Raw genomic sequence first — 6339 nt, 5'->3', positions numbered from 1 at the left:
TGCCTTTGCCTCCGAGTGGCTGGGAGCCACCTTCATGCCCCACTCTTCATTAATATCTTAAGTATGTCTTGCTTGGCAGTCCTGGCCAAGACCTGGTCTCTTCCTAGTTTAAAGGAAAGGGTAAATATTAGGTGTGAGCATCCTCTCCAACCCTGCTGTGGGTGTTAAGTAACCCCATGCCCCGAGCTAGTGCTTGCAATAGCTGTCCATGAAGGTACTTGGGGAATTTGGTGATAGCAAAGCCGGGTGACCTAACATGGTACCTAGCACCCCACCTAGCTGCATGGCCCGCCCTGCTCTCTTTCACCCACCCATGCCCACTCTCTCTCGTTTCTTCAGTTGTTCACTGCATCATGCCTGCTCCTGAATGAACCTGGACCCTACCAGAGGCCCACGTACCTGCTGGTTCTGGGGACCAAGTGACCACTGAGCCTGGAAAGGACATTACTCATGAGGACAGGGGCCTAGTGCAGCACTGGGGGCTCCGGATGACCAGGCGGGCCAGAAGGGGGATTCCAATCATATCTGACAAACCTCATTACCTTTATTGTTTTCTTAGCATGCTGTTTCCTCTCCCCCAGAAATCCCCATGCTCTCTCTTCCTCCCCCTCCTTCACTTCCTCCTCCTGTTCCACCTTCTCCTTCCCCTCCTTTTCCTCCTCCTCTTCTGGGTGCTGACTCAGTGTACCCCTCTCAACAAAAGCTTCCTGGACCACATTATTTGCAAATGATCAACCCCTTCACACATGAGTACAGCTAAGAACTCCCTGTCACTCCCTTGGACACATACACCTACATCATATACGTGTAAATGTTTAAGGTCATTAATGCACTGTCCCCCCACTAGAATGTCAATTCTGTGTTCGTAGTTTTGTTCATTGCCTTATCCCTAGCATCTAAAAGAGCACCCCGTACACAGCAGTCATTTAATACATGTTTATTGAGTGAATGGCTGGAGTCATTCAGAGTGCAGATTCCAGAGACAGACAGGTTGTGCTCAACGTCCAGCTGTAGCATCTACTACTTGTACGGCCTGATCAAGGTGGTTGGCCTTTTGAGCTCAGCTTTCTCATCTATTAAATAGGGATGGTTATGATAGTACCTTCCAAGTAGGGTCATTGAGAGGATTCAATGAGATTATGCACAAAAAGCACTTAATAAAGGCTCAGCCCTGGCACTAAGTGAGCCCTTTATAAATGTTAACCACTGTTGTCATTTCTGCAGTGTTGGGTAACTGGCCATTTTCTTATTGGAGCACTCAGTATGTAGACAAAACAAGTGGCATTTTAGAGAGGCCCAGTAATTTGTTCAAGATTGTGCTGTGAGTGGGTGGCCAGCAGCACTGGAATCACCCTGTTACTCAGACAGGCACTGGCAAGTGGAAGGGGATGGCTAGGGAGAAATAGGAAGGGCAATGGGCAGCTGTGAGGCTGCCACCGGAAACTGGAAGAGGAGAGGGGACCTGCTGTCCCAAAGGTGTGTCCAGAGGATCACATGGCAGGTGAGTTTAGAACATAGACCCTGCCCTTGCAGAGCCAGTGGGCAGAAGAGCATACCAGGACACTCATACGATTGTCTGCAAGCATAACTAACTGCACATTGGCTCTGCTTGCATCTGTTGTGTGGATGTTTGCCTGCCTGCTCAACATTCACTCCCTACTCTTCCAGTTAAAGCACCCCGAGTTTCCTTCAGAACCAGCTCTTCTCCATCCACAGTTCATGTGGCTCTGGTGGGACTGCCCACGGCCCTCTGATTCAAGAAAGGACATTGACAGGTTTGGATCACTGACATCCATGCAACCAGCCAGTGCAGTTAGTCAGCTGGGGGCCTGTGTGCTAGAACATTGGAAAAGCAGGCTCTCTTTTTCCACCAGGGTTGCTAAGCTATCAGGATGTGGGTGGGGACTGTGCAGAGTCCTTATATGGGAAGAGTCTAAATGGGAAACCAAAAAGCCAAAACAGAATAAAACAATAGGGAGAGATAGATAGAAACGACAAGCGGAAGAAAGAAAAACAATCCAGTGATGTCATTTGAGCTCCTGGATCGAGCTGAGCCTGAAGTTAGCCCTACCCCTGGGTTTTTCATTTACTTAAATCAATGCATTTTCTTATATTGAAGTTAGTTTGTGTTGCATTGCTGTCACATGCCACCCAAAAAAATCTGATAAATAGAGCCACTCCTCACTTTGGCTTAGCTATTGAGCAGCTTGTGATGTGTTCAGAGGTTAAGAACACTAGACAGAAAGAAACTCCTATTTACTGAAGGCTTATAGTACCTCAAGCCTTCACCAAGATCGTCTCTAATCTTCCCTCTCCATAACCCTAGGAGCTAGAGGTTATTATCCTGGCATAACTGATGAAAGTACTGCTGTTGGCCAGGTGCGGTGGCTCACGCCTGTAATCCCACCACTTTGGGAGGCCGAGGCAGGTGGATCACAAGGTCAGGAGATCGAGACCGTCCTGGCCAACATGGTGTAACCCCGTCTCTACTAAAAATAAAAAAAATTAACTGGGCATGGTGGCGCGTGCCTGTAATCCCAGCTACTCAGGAGGCTGAGGCAGGAGAATTGCCTGAACCCAGGAGGCAGAGGTTGCAGTGAGCCAAGACTGCACCACTGCACTCCAGTCTGGCGCCTGGCGATGGAGAGAGACTCTGTCGCAAAAAAAAAAAAAAAAAAAAAAAAAGAAAGAAAGTAGTGCTGTTAGAGAAGTGATTTCCAGAGCTGGGTTGCAAAGCTGAGGCTCAAAACCCATGCATTTTCCTCTTCCAATGCAGTCTTCCCAGGATTAAGGAAGGAGGCAGATCCTGTAAAAAAAAGGGACTTTTGAGGTCAGGCAGGAAAGACAAACATGTTCCTAGCAAGCCAAGATGGGTTAGGAAGGGCATGATAAGCAGAGGGAACAACACTAGCCAAGTGCAGTAGTGGGAACCCTCAGGACGAATTTAGAAAACAACACAGGGTCCAGATCAAATGATGTAGGGATGAGGTGGAAGAGGAGAATGGGAAGGCAGGCAGGGGCCAGATCACCAAGTCCTTGAGTGCCCCTGCAGAAGCATCTGTCTGTAACCTCTGACTTTGGGGAGCTTGCTGGGCGGAGGATAGCTGGGAGGAGCAAGGCAGGAAGACCAGTGTGGAAGCTTATGCCTGGGCCCAGGAGAGAAATCATGAGACCCAGATAGGGCAGGGCAGAGAGGATGCAAGTGGAGAGATAAAGGGAAAAGAAGTGTAAAGTACACACACACACACATCAGTATAACCTGACAACTGATAGTTTGGAGTTATTTATAGGACAAAGAGCAGGCCCATTTGTCAGACACTGGGAAGTCAGGCAGAGGCAGAATCAGGCAGCAGTGAGGGTGCCCTCCCGGCAGCACTTTGAGCCAGGAGAGGAGGGCTAAGGGTGGGACATGCTTGTCCACTGATCCCTTGGCGAGCAGCTGGAACACAGGAAGGAGGGTCAGGGCTGTGGGAAGAATTCTGGTAGGCCAACAAAGCAGATGGGTTTTCACATTCATTACACATCACCCCCAGACTCCCAGAGGACAGGATGGGGAAGGAACCTGGGGTACCCTACCTTGAGGACCAGTGGGCAAATCAAAGCCTTCATCCCTCCCAGTAACTAGTGAAGTCCTATCCTGGTTTTGCTATGTCCCAGCTGTGTGATCTTGAATGAGAGACTTCCCCTCTCTGAGCCTCAGTTTATTCATCTGCAAAATGGGAATCAGATCCCCCCACAACCACAGGTTGTAAGGAAGAGATGAGCACTTAGTACATTCACAGCTCTTTAAAGAGGGTTTGTTTTTTTTCTCAACATTGTCCCTGAAGAAAGAGAGAATGTTTATTCAGGGACTGAAATTTACCTGCAGACCTGGCTGGAACAGCATTTTTATGGCCTCATTGCTTTTGCCACTCCAACAGGAAAGGTGTTTTAAGGTACAAGAACATTTTCATTGAGTTCTTTTAAATCTTCTTTGCAAGACTCTGCACAAAATCACTTGGACCATAAACAGAACTGAACAGATGACCGAGGTGACTTCCCGGCCACCTCAGGCCTCTCCCCTACATTTGCACGGTGTTCACATTTGTTCCCAGGAGTTCAAGGTCATGGATGGTCCAGGCCATAGTGGTTGATGCATATTTGGTTGGAAATAGTCACCAATTTGTACTAGGGTTTGTTCCTGATCAAAAGGTTGCTAGTGGATATGGCTTTGACTTCCCAAGGAGCTGCTGTATTTTACCAGCTATGCCCATTTAGAATGCCTATTTCAAAATGCATTTATTATTGTCGTTGCAATTTAAACCCTAAAGCAGGGGTTGCAAACTCCAATTTCCTACAAGTGCCTACTGGGAAAAGTGAACAGCGATGCTTGCTGGATGCAAGACGACAGGGTATGGTGGGGCCTGAGTAAAACTGCTGGGCCTGCGCCTTGTCTCATGGAGAGCTTCCCCATGGCTCCAGCTGGTTGCTGTTCCTGCCACAAGCATAAGTGATTCTAATGTTGCTAGAGCTTTCAAGTTTTCTAGAGAAACTAAAAATAAGCAATTTTACACAAAATTCTTTGAGTTTCAGGCAGGCCAACCAAATCTTCAGGCCACAGAGTTTCCAAACTGGCATCAGACAATTGTATTATTTGAATAAAGAATAAGAATAGCTAGCACTAGTCTGGTAATCCTCAGATTACAGAATACTTCCCTAGCTGACAATTTGGCTTTTAATTTTACTAAACGTCTGCTCTGGGCCAAGCCCAGTGCTGGGGCTGGGGGTGCAGAGACAGATCACACATGTCACTGCCCACAGGGAGCTCATGTCCCACCAAGAGAGACGCGGAGCCACTCGCACCAATGGTACCATCAGGATCCCTCTTCCTCCTAGGCAGGGTCCCAGGTGGGAACACAGAGTAGTCACCCCAGTTTCTGTGCCTCAGTTTTCCCATTCGTACATTGGGAACAATGTCATCTGCTTCAGTTTCCTCATCTATACACTGGGGACAATGTTATCTCATTGACAGGGTTGTTGTAAGGACTTAATAAGGCATTGTATGTAAAATATCAGCTCAGAGTTACATACAAATATCAGCCTTTACTAAGGAGCACTCTTCATTTTTACTGAAAATAGCATGGGTTATTCAGAATGCCTGCATCCAACTCCCATGTTCTGAAACCTAAGTCTCATGACCCAAGGAAGGAGGCAAACATTTGAGTAGAAGGAAGAGTCAGAGCCCTTGATCCAAATTCTGGCTCTTCTATTCACTGGACAAGTCCCTTCACCTCTCTGACTGTCAGTTTCCTCTTCTATAAGATGGGAATGAAATCTACCTCCTAGAAAAAAAACATGAAATAAGGTCACACATAGACTCTGGCTCTTAGTAAATGCACAATAAATATTTCCTCTTATCCTAGGTCCCAGGGAAGAATACCTAATTACCCAGACTTCATCAATCGTTCAACCCCACTTCTCAATTCTCAGATCTTGCCGGGGCTCAGAAGGAGGTTTATATCAGCAAAAAGCCTCCCAGGTCAGGATTTAGAAGGGCACAAATGAAACTGATTTCCTCTAAGCCATTGCGGTGGAGTGGGAAAAGCCCTTCAGCCCTGGAAGAAAGTCAAGAAATAGAAACTAGCCTGGGTGCCCCCTCTGTGCCATTGTCAATGAGATGCCAAAGGCCCGTGAGGAACATTGATTGATACCTTTTGGGGCAGGGTTTTATTTGTTTAGAAACCAGTAAGCTTGTTTTCATCTCTACATGTCGTAGGTGAGGGTAGAAATTTGACCTGGAGCAGTGATTCTCAAGCCTAGCTGCACATTGCAATCCCCGGGGGAAATTTAAGCACTACTGATACCTGAGTCCAGCCCCAGGGATCCTGCTGTGGTCCATCTGGGTGCAGACAGCACATGGGGAGTTTGTTTTTTGTTTGTTTGTTTTTTGAGATGAAGTCTCACTCTGTCACCCAGACTGGAGTGCAGTGGTGAGATCTCAGTTCACTGCAAACTCCGCCTCCTGGGTTCAAGCAATTCTCTGTCTCAGCCTCCCAAGTAGCTGGAATTACAGGCTCCTGCCACCACTCTAGGATTTTTTAACTCTAATGTACAGCCTGGTGGGTCTCACATGCAGTCAGGGCTGTGAACCCACTGGAGAGGAGAGATGAGTGAGAACTCAGTTTCTCATCCTCTAACTATTCCTAATGCTAAACTTCATTGATGCCAAGATGTAATTTTCTTTTCACATTTTAGCAACTCTGAAATAAGAATGTCTTTAGAATCATGATGATAAGACAGGACTGCATTATAATTTAGTTGACAATGCTCTTCCTGTCTTAGCAGAATATGAAATAATGA

Source organism: Callithrix jacchus, chromosome 2 (assembly GCF_049354715.1).
Source record: "Callithrix jacchus isolate 240 chromosome 2, calJac240_pri, whole genome shotgun sequence".
Classification (NCBI taxonomy): Eukaryota; Metazoa; Chordata; class Mammalia; order Primates; family Cebidae; genus Callithrix; species Callithrix jacchus.
Note: the sequence above shows the minus strand (reverse complement) of the source record.